This window comes from Rhinopithecus bieti, unplaced genomic scaffold (genome assembly GCF_001698545.2).
Source record: "Rhinopithecus bieti isolate Rb0 unplaced genomic scaffold, ASM169854v2 scaffold_29349, whole genome shotgun sequence".
NCBI lineage: Eukaryota > Metazoa > Chordata > Mammalia > Primates > Cercopithecidae > Rhinopithecus > Rhinopithecus bieti.
The window spans coordinates 46309-58904 of record NW_016812802.1 but is presented as its reverse complement, the minus strand read 5'-3'; the positions used below and the strand labels follow the sequence as shown (position 1 = coordinate 58904).

The 12596-nt window shown below is 42.4% G+C and overlaps 1 pseudogene; it reads right to left on the bottom strand.

The window, feature by feature from the left end:
- Positions 1 to 10483: 10483 nt before the first annotated feature.
- LOC108511987 (Krueppel-like factor 8 pseudogene) lies at positions 10484 to 11537 on the bottom strand (annotated as a pseudogene).
- Positions 11538 to 12596: the final 1059 nt, after the last annotated feature.

The following is a 12596-nucleotide window of genomic DNA, read 5'->3' as shown; positions in this document are numbered from 1 at the left end:
CGCAGAGGGAAGGTCCTCACCATTGTGCTCATCTTTTCACTCAGACAGTGAAAAGCACTCTGAGGGGGAGGTGGGACATGCACAGGAGGCCTCAGTGAGGCCTTCAGAAAGAGATAGCACCATCTGCAGTTGACACTGTGGGTGGCCTAACCAACACATTTCCTCCTCTTCTTCTTCCTAAAAGAATCCAGATTTTGTCCAGGTCTGCATGAAGCCATGTGTTTCACAGGAAACCAACCCCACCCCCAGCTCTGGGGATAAGCCTGATTGCTTTGGAAGTAATCCCAAAACCCTTGCAATGATTGACTCAGGAAAGGTGACCAAATTGAACCAAAGAAAAGAAAAGGAGAAGCTTGGGAGAGACCTTTGTTTACTTATTTGGCAAATATTTATTGCGCGCCTACTATGTTCCAGGCACTGCTATTAAATGCTGGGAATACAGAAATTATGCGGCAGGGAAAAGAAGGAAGTCATGACTCTGCGAAGAGACACAGACAATAAACAAAATAAGTCATAAAATATGTATAGTATTTGACGATGATCAGTGAAACAAGGTGAAGTAAAGCAGAGATGGAAAGCATGAAAGTGCAAGGGCTGCATTTTTAAATAGGGTTCTCAGGGAAGTCTATTTGAGGAAGGTGAGGGATTTGTCATAATGAAGTCTGTAGGGAGATCATTTCAAGAAAAGGGTCCTGGAGCAGGATGGGCTTAGCATGTTTGAGGAGCAGCAGGGAGGTCAGTGTGCTGGAGTAGAGTGGACAAGAGGGACAAGAGCAGAAGAAGAAGTCAAAGAGGTGACACTGAGGCTGATCCTGCTGGGCACTGTAGGTCTGGAAAGGACTCCAGCTTTTATACAAAGGCTGCTGGAGGGTTTTGAGCAGAACAGTGTCATGATTTGGCTTATGTTTCAACAGGCTCCCTTTGGTTGCTGATTAGTAAACAGACCAAGAGAAAGCAAAGACAAGAGCTGAAAGGGTTCATCCTCCATCTTCTGGGAGAGCTTCCAAAAGTCCTCTCTCTTGTCCTTTGGTGTCATTATGAGTAGATGTGAGATGTGAGGAGAACTACAGCCTCTCCATACTCACCTGAGTGTGAAACCGCTCCATGCAGGAAACAGAGCCAAGAGAACTGCTGAGAAATGCACACAGAGCTACAAAATTTGGTCAACTATAAAGCTTACCTTGCACCTAAATTTCTGGTTCTGCAAGTCAATAAACATCCTTATTGCTTCAACCAAAGAAAGTTGAGTTTTCTGTTTCTTGAGCTCAAAATCTTTCCAACTGATTCATCATCTAGCCTCACTATCTATCAACACCATTTGCTCCCACTATGCATGCTGTAGCTACCCCAGAAAAGCCTATTTATTCATTTTTGAGACAGGGTCTCGCTTTTTCACCAAGGCTGGAATGCAGTTGTGCCATCTCAGCTCACTGCAGCCTCAACCTCCAAGGCTCAAGTGATCCTCCCACTTCAGCCTCCCAAGTAGCTGGGACTATAGGCATGCACAACCACTCCTAGCTATTTAAAAATATATATTTTATATAAATATATTAAAAACATACATAAATATATATATGTGTGTATATATATAAATATGTGTATATATATTTATATATATATATATGTATATACACATGAGACAGGGTCTATCTGTGCTGCCCAGGCTGTCAGACTCATCACCTCTTCCTCACCATTTGTGTATTAAATCACCCAACATTTATTGAGTCTTGTATTGGGCTTCCCACTGTCCTGCATTAGAAAGATCAATCCCAGTTCTGAAGAAGTCAAGATTATGTACAAAAGAGAGAGAGACAGCTCTTCTGGTTCCATGACATTGGATTGTGTTAAAAATGACTTTCTTCAGTGCAGCCTATGTGGTCTCAAATGCATGAGTCTCTCTGCCTCCGTTTGGCCCTTTGTAAAATGACCCTTTCCATCTCTGAGAGTTCATGATCCTATGACTTATAGTAGCTTTCCTTTTGTATTGCTATGGTTTGAATGTTTGTGTTTCTCCAGAATTCTTGTTGAAACTGAATCCTCAATGCAATAGTATTAAGAAGTGGGGTCTTTAGGAGGTAATTAGACCATGAAGGTCCCATCAGATTATTGCCTTTATCAAATGCCTTGAGGGACCAAGTATGCCCCTTTTAGCCCTCCTTGCATGTGAGGACACAGCATTCATCTCCCACTATGCAAAGGCACAGCAACAAGATACTGTCTTGGAAGCAGAGAGTGACGCCTTACCAGACTCTGAATCCACTGCGTCTTAATCTTGAACTTTCCAGCCTCCAGAACTGTGAGAAACAAATGTTCATTCTTTATAAAATAGCCAGCCTAAGGTATTTTGTTACAGCAGCCTGAACAGACTAAGACAGGTGTCAATCTCTACAGTTAAGCTTCTGTACCAGACAACGAACCAGAGGTCATAAAGACTTCTTCATATTTTTTCAAAGCCAGAGTTCATGACTAAGTGAATTTGGCAGCACCATGAGCCAAGTCACATTCTTCCACATAGTTTACAGTAAAAAGTTTTCATAATGTAGCTATCCCGTAACAAAAGTATTAATCCTCTCCCCAATATCAACCTTGAATTTCCCATTTCTCTACATTTTTCCCTTTCTAACTTCTGCTTTAAATGGTATAGCACTATGGTTAAGTTAACTTAGTCTAGAACCAGACAGTCTGTTTAACGCCCTCATTCTTTTTGACCCCCACATATCAATCAAGTGACCTTTCTGACTGTAACTCTCACCCTCCTCCTCTCTCATGATCTTCCTTAAAATTCTTCCCTAGTTACAGTAAGACTACATTTGGTTCTCTTACATCTCTGAAAGCTATCACTTCCAAGCCACCTTGGCTAACGCCTCATCATCATTCATGAGTTATCTGGGACTATCCCTAGGTCCTGTTCTTGCCCTCCTCCCCCTCTAAACTCATTCTCCTTGAGCATCTCCCATCTTACAACTAAGTCCCAGACCTGTGTTTTTTCATACCTTTCCTTCTTATCTGTGCACCAACCCGTGTTCCGCCCATGCCCTCTCCATCCTTCCTCTTCTTCAATCTATCAAGTAGGATTCATCTAGCAAAAACAGAAACCCTACTAGGTGTTCCAAATGAAGAGAACTTAATACAAGCAATCGACTATTCCAGTGATGGAAGATCAAGAAGTCAAGCAGAAGACATTGAGGTAACCCAAAGATCAATCACAGAAGGAAGATGACACCAACCCTAAGGAGGGAGGGACAGCAGAAAAGGTTGGAATTACCAGAGCCTGAAAGCTGCAGCTGTCCAGCAGACCCTAAAATCATGGCAGGAGCTGCCTGTTGGAACTAAGACCAAGAAAAGAGAGTCTGGCTACAAATGGAATCAGGGATGAGAGGTAGACACCTCAAGCCATCCTACTAGACACAGAGAGAAGAGGAGGAATATTCTCCAGCTTCTCCCTCCCTCTCCCTCCCTCTCCCTCCCAATCTTCCAAAAATGCTTTCCTGAACTAAACGTCAAAGGATGCTGGGAAATATAGCTCCTTATGACACAGATCAGATGGGAGAAGGACAGGCAAACAGCCAGTGTACCCATCCAGCAAGCTTCATCTCTCAATACCCACATTCATTCAGGTAGCTTCATACCCCAGTTCTCCAAACCCAAAACCTTCAGTCATGCTGAATCCCTTCCTCCTATTTCTTCTGGCCCTCTCTGCAGAGTTTTGCCAGCTGCTCTGACTTTTTCTCTAAAATAAATTTCTTCTTAACTCCTCTTCCACAGTACTGCAGCCACCATTGCAGTCCATTCCTATTATACCTGGTCCTCCTGTTTCTAGTACCTCTTCCCTTCCAACCTGCCCACCAGCTCCACATTTTCATTGGGAAGATGGAGCCCTGGACCCAGAAGTTTCTGCAGAAGTCTCAGGTCTGACTGTCTTTCCCTGAGCTTGGTCACATGATCTTCCCTGAACCAATCAATGGACAGGTGAAAGGCCTGTCCATGTCAGCTAAACAGAGAGAAGATGGAAAACTTTTCTATTTATTTTGATAAATGTAAAAATAGTGCTTCTGATTGGTTGGGCTTTAGTCACATCTCATCCTTGAAACAGGAGTAGGGTCAGCCAGAAAGTGAGTGAAGGGTAGTTCTCCAAAGGAAAAACAGGATTCTGTTTTTAAAAGTATAGGGAATTAATGTTGTAGAGAGGAAAAAAGCAAGGATATGATACACATTCCTTTCATTCTCTCTCCTGCAAAAGAAACCAACAAATCTCTATTCCTTAGCCTATTTCAAGACTCTGTTATGTTGGGAAAAGACTAGCAACAACCTAAAGGTCCATCAATGGGGAATGACTAAAACTAAATGGAGTGATGTGCCATGGTCGTAGGCTTTATTTTTTCATGCAAGGATCAAAGAAAAGAACACATCACAATTTTTTTTATTATACTTTAAGTTCTAGGGTAAATATGCACAACGTGCAGTTTTGATGCATAGGTACACTTGTGCCATGTTGGTTTGCTGCATTCGTTAACTCATCATTTACATTAGCTATTTCTCCTAATGCTGTCCCTCCCCCAGCTCCCCACCCCTCTGACAGGCCCTGGTGTGTGATATTCCCCATCCTGTGTTCAAGTGATCTCATTGTTCAATTCCCACCTATGAGTGAGAACATGGGTGTCTGGTTTTCCGTCCTGGTGATAGTTTGCTGAGAATGATGGTTTCCAGTTTCATCCATGTCCCTGCAAAGGACGTGAACTCATGTCTTTAACAGTTGCATAGTATTCCATGGTGTATATGTGCCACATTTTCTTCATCCAGTCTATCACTGATGGACATTTGGGTTGGTTCCAAGTCCTTGCTATTGTGAATAGTGCCACAATAAACATACATGTGCATGTGTCTTATAGTAGCATGATTTATAATCCTTTGGGTATATACCCAGTAATGGGATTGCTGGGTGAAGTGGTATTTTCAGTTCTAGATCCTTGAGGAATTGTCACACTGTCTTAGCCTAATTATACACTCCCACCAACGAGTGTAAAAGTGTTTCATATTCTCCCACATGCCTCTCCAGGCACCTGCTGTTTCCTGACTTTTTAAATGATTGCCATTCTAACTGATATGAGATGGTATCTCATTGTGGATTTTGATTTGCATTCCTCTGATGACGCAGTGCGATGACGAGCATTTTTTTATGTGTCTGTTTTCTGAGAAGTGTCTGTTCATGGTACATTGCCCACTTTCATGGGTTGTATGTTTTTTTCTCGTAAATTTTTGTTTGAGTTTCTTTGTAAGATTCTGTGATATCAGCCTGTCGTCAGATGGGTAGATTGAAAAAATTTTCTCCGCGTTTGTAGGTTTCACTCCTGATCCCATGCTCACTCTGATTTATAGTTTATTTTGCCGTGCAGAAGCCTTTAGTTTAATTAGAGATCCGCATTTGTCTATTTTGGTTGTTTGGCCATTGATTTTGGTGTTTTAGTCATGAAGTGGCTTGCCCCATAGCTATGTCGCTGAATGGTATTAGTCTAAGGATTTTTTCAATAAAGGGTTTTTATGGTTTTAGGTCTAACATTTAAGTCTTTAATCCTCCTTGAAGTTAATTTTTGTAACCGGCAAGGTGGTAAGGAGGGATCGCAGTTTCTGTGTTCTACATATGGCTACGCAGTTTTCAGCCAAACACCATTTATTAAATAGGGAATCCCTTTCCGCCATTTGCTGTTTTTGTCCCCAGGTTTGTCAACAGATCCAGATGGTTGTAGAATGTGTGGTGTTATTTCTGAGCCTCTGTTCTGTTCCATTGGTCTATATATCATGTTTTGGTAGCCAGTACCATGCTGTTGTGGATTAGCTGCTAGCCTTGTGTATCAGTTTAGAAAGACCAGGTAGGCGTGATGCCTCCCAGCTTTGTTCTTTTTGGCTTAGGATTGTCTTGGCTTGTGGGTCCTTCTTTTTTGTTTGATATGAACTTTAAGTAGATTTCTGCATTTTGTGAAGAAAGTCATTGGTAGGCTTGATGGGGGGATGGCATTGAACCTATACAAGTTAGCCGTTGGAGGCAGTATGGCGCATTTTCACATATTGATTTTTCCTATCCATGAGCATGGAATGTCTTCCATTGTTTTGTGTCCTCTTTTATTTCAGGTTGAGCAGTGGATTTGTTAGGTCCCCCTTGAAGAGGTCCTTCTGCCCATTCCTTGTAAGATTGGATTCCTAAGGTATTTTATTCTCTTTGTAGTAATTGTGAATGGAAGTTCCACCAATGATTTGGCTCTCTGTTTGTCCCTGTTAATAGTAAATAGGAATGTTCTGTAATTTTTGCCACATTGATTTTGTATCCTGAGGCTTTGCTGAAGTTGCTTCCTCCAGACTTAAGGCAGATTTGAGGCTGAGATGATGGGGTTTTCTAAATATACAATCATGTCATCTGCAAACAGGGACAATTTGTACTTGCCTCTTTTCCTAATCGAATACCCTTTATTTATTTTCTCTTGGCCTGATTGCCTGCTGGCCAGAAACTTCCACAAGCCTATGTTCGAATACGGAGTGGGAGAGGGGGGGGGGGACATCCGCGTGCTGTGCCTAGTTATTTCAAAGGGTGCTTACGTTTTTGGCACACATATCGGTATGATAGTGATGGGGTCTGTATCCGAAATAGACACTTTGAGATACGTTCCATCTTACATAAGAGAGTTTATTAAAGCATAAGAGAGAGCTGTTAATTTTTCGAGGCCTTTTCTGAAACACATGCATCTATTGAGATAATCATGTGGTTTTTGTCTTTGGTTCTGGATTATGTTTATTGATTTGCATATGTTGAACCAGCCTTGCATCCCAGGGAGGAAGTCAACTCGATCACAGTGGATAAGCTTTTTGATGTGCTGCTGGATGCGGCTTGTCAGTATTTTATTGAGGATTTTTGCATCAATGTTCATCAGGGATATTGGTCTAAAATTCTCTTTTTTTGTTGTGTCTCTGCCAGGCTTTGGTATCAGGATGATGCTGGCCTCATAAAATGAGTTAGGGAGGATTCCCTCTTTTCTATTGATTGGAACAGTTTCAGAAGAAATGGTACCAGCTCCTCTTTGTACCTCTGATTGAATTAGATTGAATTAGGCTGTGAATCCATCTGGTCTTGGACTTTTTTTGGTTGGTAAGCTCTTAATTATTGCCTTAATTTCTGAGCCTGTTATTGGTCTATTCAGAGATTCAACTTCTTCCTGGTTTAGTTTTGGGAGGGTGTATTTGTCCAGGAATTTATCCATTTCTTCTAGATTTTCTAGTTTATTTGTGTAGAGGTGTTTACAGTATTCTCTGATGGTAGTTTGTATTTCTGTGGGATCGGTGGACACACCACAAGATTTTAAAGAAAAAACTGTAAGCAGAATATGATCCTTATGTCTTGCATCTGTATTTAATATCGTTGGGAAGTTACACAAGATCAATATAATAAGGACCATCTCCCAGAGAGAACAAAATGTGAAAGACACTGAATTTTCACTGTATCCCCTTTTGTGCCATTTGAACTTTATGCAGTGTGGCTGTTAGTTTACCAATAAATGAATGAAATTTTTAAAAACATAAAGCAAATAGGAGCACAAAGAGAAAGTTATTGGTAAGCTCACAGATTCTAAATGTCATTTCTCACAGTCACCAACCCTCTCATTCAGATCATTTTGCAGAGGCCCAGGTCCAAGGGGTTTGTTTGCTCTTGCCCATTGTGCAATGACCAAGGCTATTCAATCACCATCATCATCATTATCCCTGACCTTTTTTGAGTGCTGACTATGATCAGTTGCAGTGCTGAGACTTTTACATGTATTACCTCTTTTAATCCTGATAACAACTCTATAATGTAGCTGTGACTATTATGAGTGAGTTGCCTAAAGTCACACACTTGATGGGAAAATGATAAAGCTATGATTAATACTTAGCTAATCACATTATAGAACCAACATTATTAACCATGGTATCCTACCGCCTTTAAGTAAGTAAGATATGGTTTATGACTTATGAGCCCAGGTCAGACTGACAGCTACAACGTCTGCTTTCCCAGGATCTGGGAAGGGTCCCACTGAAAGCACATCCAAATGTAAAGGGTGAAATGTAAAGGGTGAAAGCACCCCTTTGCATTTCAACAGAAGTTTCAGAATATTTGAGAACACACAGGCTGAATCACTGCATATGACCTCGAGCTTATTTATGCCTGCTGGAGGTGAAAGGCCTGTCCATGTCAGCTAAACAGAGAGAAGATAGAAGACTTGTCTATTTATTTTGATAAATGTAAATGAATTATATTACTTGTCAAAATGTTATCAAGACCCCAGTGAAATGAGCAGTAGTGTTTTTTCCCCCCTTTCAGGGTGAAGGGAGTAAAGGGAGAGAGAAATGAATGTTCAAGACAGATTGCTTTGATTTGAAATGAAAACAAACAACTTTAGGGGAAAAAAAGGCTTTCATTATTTTGGAGACCTTGGCATTCTTGCAGATACATTCATGAATTAATCATTAAAACCCTGAAATGTGAAATAAATCATGTGGTTTTTCAATGCCAGCCCACGATATAGGGGGCCTCAAACAGTTATTAAGACACAGTGCTTTAAAACTGCTACTGCCGACAATGACTTTTCTCTAAGAATAAAGTGAATGAAGTGTGTGTGTGTGTGTGTGTAAGGCAGCCCTGCGGTCCCAGGCTGGAAGTGTGTGCAAGCCAGTTCCAACCGTGTGTCACCACATATTAGCACTATTTAATATCTGCTAATGGAATGGCTCTGTCTGCCGTCGACAGCAGGATCAAAAGAGGGCCATGCAGCTTTTAAATTATTAGCACTAATTAGGCAAATCAAAGAGGAGGAGGGCAGAGAGACCAGAGAATGCATTAGAAGGAAAGCAAGGGGATTGCTACCTACCTCACACTGTCAAGATCCAGCTACCAAACAGCCAATTAGTGCTGAAGACCCTTCCAGAGCAACGGAAGAATGAGCAGGCCTACCCCAAGTAGAGGCAGGATGGCTTCATTACTGTGACTCCGAATTAAAATGTAAAGGTTGCCGATCATTGCATAATTAAATAAGGTGGCAGGCACCCACTATCCAGGAGTTTCCAGGGTTCCTTTATTAAAGCCACCTTCTCGGCTTCCTCAATGGCCCTCCCACAGGCAGGCCTGGAGCTGTCCGTAGTCCTGACAAACATACTGACTTCTTAAAAGGCCTGTTAGAGCCAAAACCCTTCGAGGGGTCTTTCTTCCTAACTACCCCATTACCACCACCCCATTACCAATCAGAGGATCATTCTGCTTTTCTTTAGAACCCATTTTCCAACTAATTAGTCAAGAAAAAGATGGGGAGTGGAGAGTGAAAAAAAGACCAAGCCTAATTAACTCCCAGTCACTGCAATCTAAATATAAAGTTACTGAAACTGAGGTTGTCCCCTGTTGATGTAACCTTTATCCCTCTTCTTTTTTACCTGCTGGGAGGAAGCACAATTTTCTTGAGTTTGATTGGGACCTAATCCCAGGCCGCAGATCACAACGCCGTATTCAGATGCTTTGCAGGTGTGCAAGATAGTAGGGCAGTGGGCCTAATACACCTAGTCCCAGACCAGGAAAGAAACATCTTTTTACCTCAGAGGCTGGGTGTGATGAGTTCCTGGGAGGTCTTTCTAGGAGAGCCTTATCTTCTCAGAACTGTGGAGTGACTCGATTTTAATTTTGCTCCTTCAGTCCTTTTTTACATATGCTTTTTCTTCTCTGTATCTTCTATCTTGTTTCCTCTCTTTCCTTTATTTTCCCTTCTATCCTTTCTGTTCTCTCATATTTCTAGTTCCTCTTCTCTTTCTTTCTCTCAGCTCTCTTCTTTCTCTGTCCCTATTTCTCCCTCTTCTTTTGAAAACCAAACTTTAAGAAGAAATAGGATTCGATTTATTTAAACCTTTGAGTTTGGTATGGGACTCAGCTTATTCACTGGGAATGTGCCTCATACTCAGGAACCGAATCCCCATAAATCTTACCAATCAATTACATTGTTACACTCCTTCTACCTTGGAACTTGGAAAAAGTAATTTAGGACACTATCAAACCACAGCTAGGTACTTATTTTAAAAACATATGGATAAGTGTTCTAGAAAACAAGAGAAAAATCGGAAAGAAAAAAGCAGTGTATGTTTGTCCACAGCCTTGAGTTTGATTCCTGTTTTGTTACTGCAGGGAAAATGTCCTATTTCAGAGCAGGGGGGATGGGAGGGCAGCCATGGGTGTCACACTGGAATTCAACCCATGTGGAGGTTGAAAAAAACAGGTCTAGACAGTGGAGAGGTGAAGGTGGAATATGAAGAGCCCGACAGGAGACCAGCTATGTTTTCCTCCAGTCTCCTCAACTTGGCTCAGCGGGCTGCTTCAACTCCATTCCAGATGCAAGTTGAAGTCAGAGGAAAAAATAGTCCTGACCTCAACATGCAAACAGGAAAGACACCAGTGCAGCTCCTCTAGTGTGACCTGTGCAGCTCACATGGTGTCATGGCGACAGTGGTGCAGGGACAGGTGGTCAGAACCAGAAAAGCTGCGGTTGCAGTCCATGCACTGGAAAGGCTTGATGCCTGCGCTTGCAGAAATGGCTGGTGAGCTCAACTGAATGAGCGAATTTCCAGAAGCAGCCATCCCAGATCCTTTTATAAGTCTTCTCTCCTATATGAATTCTGTGGTGAGCTTTCAGGTGAGAGCTTTTGGAGTACACTTTGCTGCATCCTGCAAAGTTACACTGGTGCATCCGTCTTCTCCTTAAGTCAAGTGACTCCTCCCTGCATTTAGGGCATTGCTGCTGGTTCTTGCTGTAGTCCCTACAGACTCTGTGAGGCTGAGGATCCACTCTTAATTACACTCTCCTCATTGTCACTTGGAATCTCCAGTGGAGACATGGAGTGGGGTCAACTTTCACTGATCCAGCATTTGTGCCATCTCCTCCAATGAGTGGGACTGTAATGGTTGCAGAGCCCTCATTTGCAGGCAAAGTAGTATGCACCATGGGGAGAGACTGCACCACCACTGGGATGGCATTCAGGTCACCCATCTTACTTGGAAGACAGACTGAGGGGTGCTGTGAACAACATGTAAGATCTGCTAGCCACCAGTGCCCTGAGAGGGAGTCAGGACAGAGCCTGTGGTCAGAATAGTAGGAATGTTTACTGATGTTGAAGTGAACACCACAAGGATCTGGGGAGCAGACTGTGGCTTGGGAGGATGTTCTGGAGCTTGCAGCATGTTAACAGGCTGGAGAGGAGCCTTGGGCTTGTGAGAGGAGAAGTCAACTGGTTCCGCTGGGGACAGGCTGAAATCACTCACCAAAAGTTCTTCTGGGGTCTCAAACCTGATGTCATTAAACAATGCTGGGTTCTCCATGGGGTCGGCATCCAGAAGTGGTGAAGTCATATTATTTATGCTTCTATCTCGGGGGATCTCTGCTCTGAACAGGGCCAGTGATGGACCTGAATACCTGCATTGAGCCACCTTCTGAATTAAGTTGCACCTCCAAGTTGTTTATGAGTTGAGCCATATCAACCATGTCACTAGCTGAGGACTCCTGAAGTATCCAGAACTCATACAGTCCTCAGGAAGGCTCATACTCCTGAGCTAATTGCAAGAGAGCTGTTCTCCTCACACTTGCCCCAAATTCGACATCGCACAAGGCGATGCCCTCTTGTCTTCTCTTTCTTACCCTCACCATCTCTGCTTTTTCTCCTGATTGAACACAAAGTTGAGGCAGAGAAGGAAACCTTCAAGGCAGAAACCCATGAGGAGCTACCACAAGATCCCTTCACCTCCGCCATTGCTGCCGCACACCCCAGTGCCTTCCAGAGTAGGTAGAATGACTCTTTCTCTCTATTCCTCCCTTTTAAAAAAATTCTGTCACTCATCACATTATCGCTATAACTACAGAAAACATGAAGTTTTCATTCACTCACTCTTTGATTTTTTTCTATAGACTCCTTGGTTTAGCTAAATTTTTTGGAATGGTCCAAATTACCACTTTCTCTTCCAGAAATCCTAAACAAAGACTGGAATGATATTTTAAAGGAGAGTTGGGTCCTTGGGAGTCATGACAGGAAGTAAGTGTATGAGTTAGTGTAGGTTGGGCTGCAGTAACAAACAGACCCAATCATGTAATGGTTCAAAACAGTAGATTTTATCTCTTTCTCACACAATAGCCCAAGGTAGGCCCAGGTTGGTGAGTGGTCTTTTCCCCACGCAGTTACTCAAAGACACAGGTTAAGAGTGGCTCTGACATCTTCAATGAATGTCTCCCAAGATGGACAGCAGGGGAAACAAGCGTAAGTAGGAGATTTTTAAGAACCAGACCTGGAAGTGCCATAACCAACTTCCACTCATGCTCCATTGGCCAGAATTCAGTCATCTGTCACATATAACTGTAAAGGATGTTAAGAAATATATTAAACCATGTGTCATAAAAACCAGAACCTGATATTGGTGACCATTTAGCAATCTTCGCCAAATGAGACATACGAAAGATATGGTGAAGAAAGCCATAGGTAAAAAAGTGAAGAACCAAGAGCTGTGTCCACACAACAGCGGACGTGCAAGTCTTGGCACAGAACTTGTACCC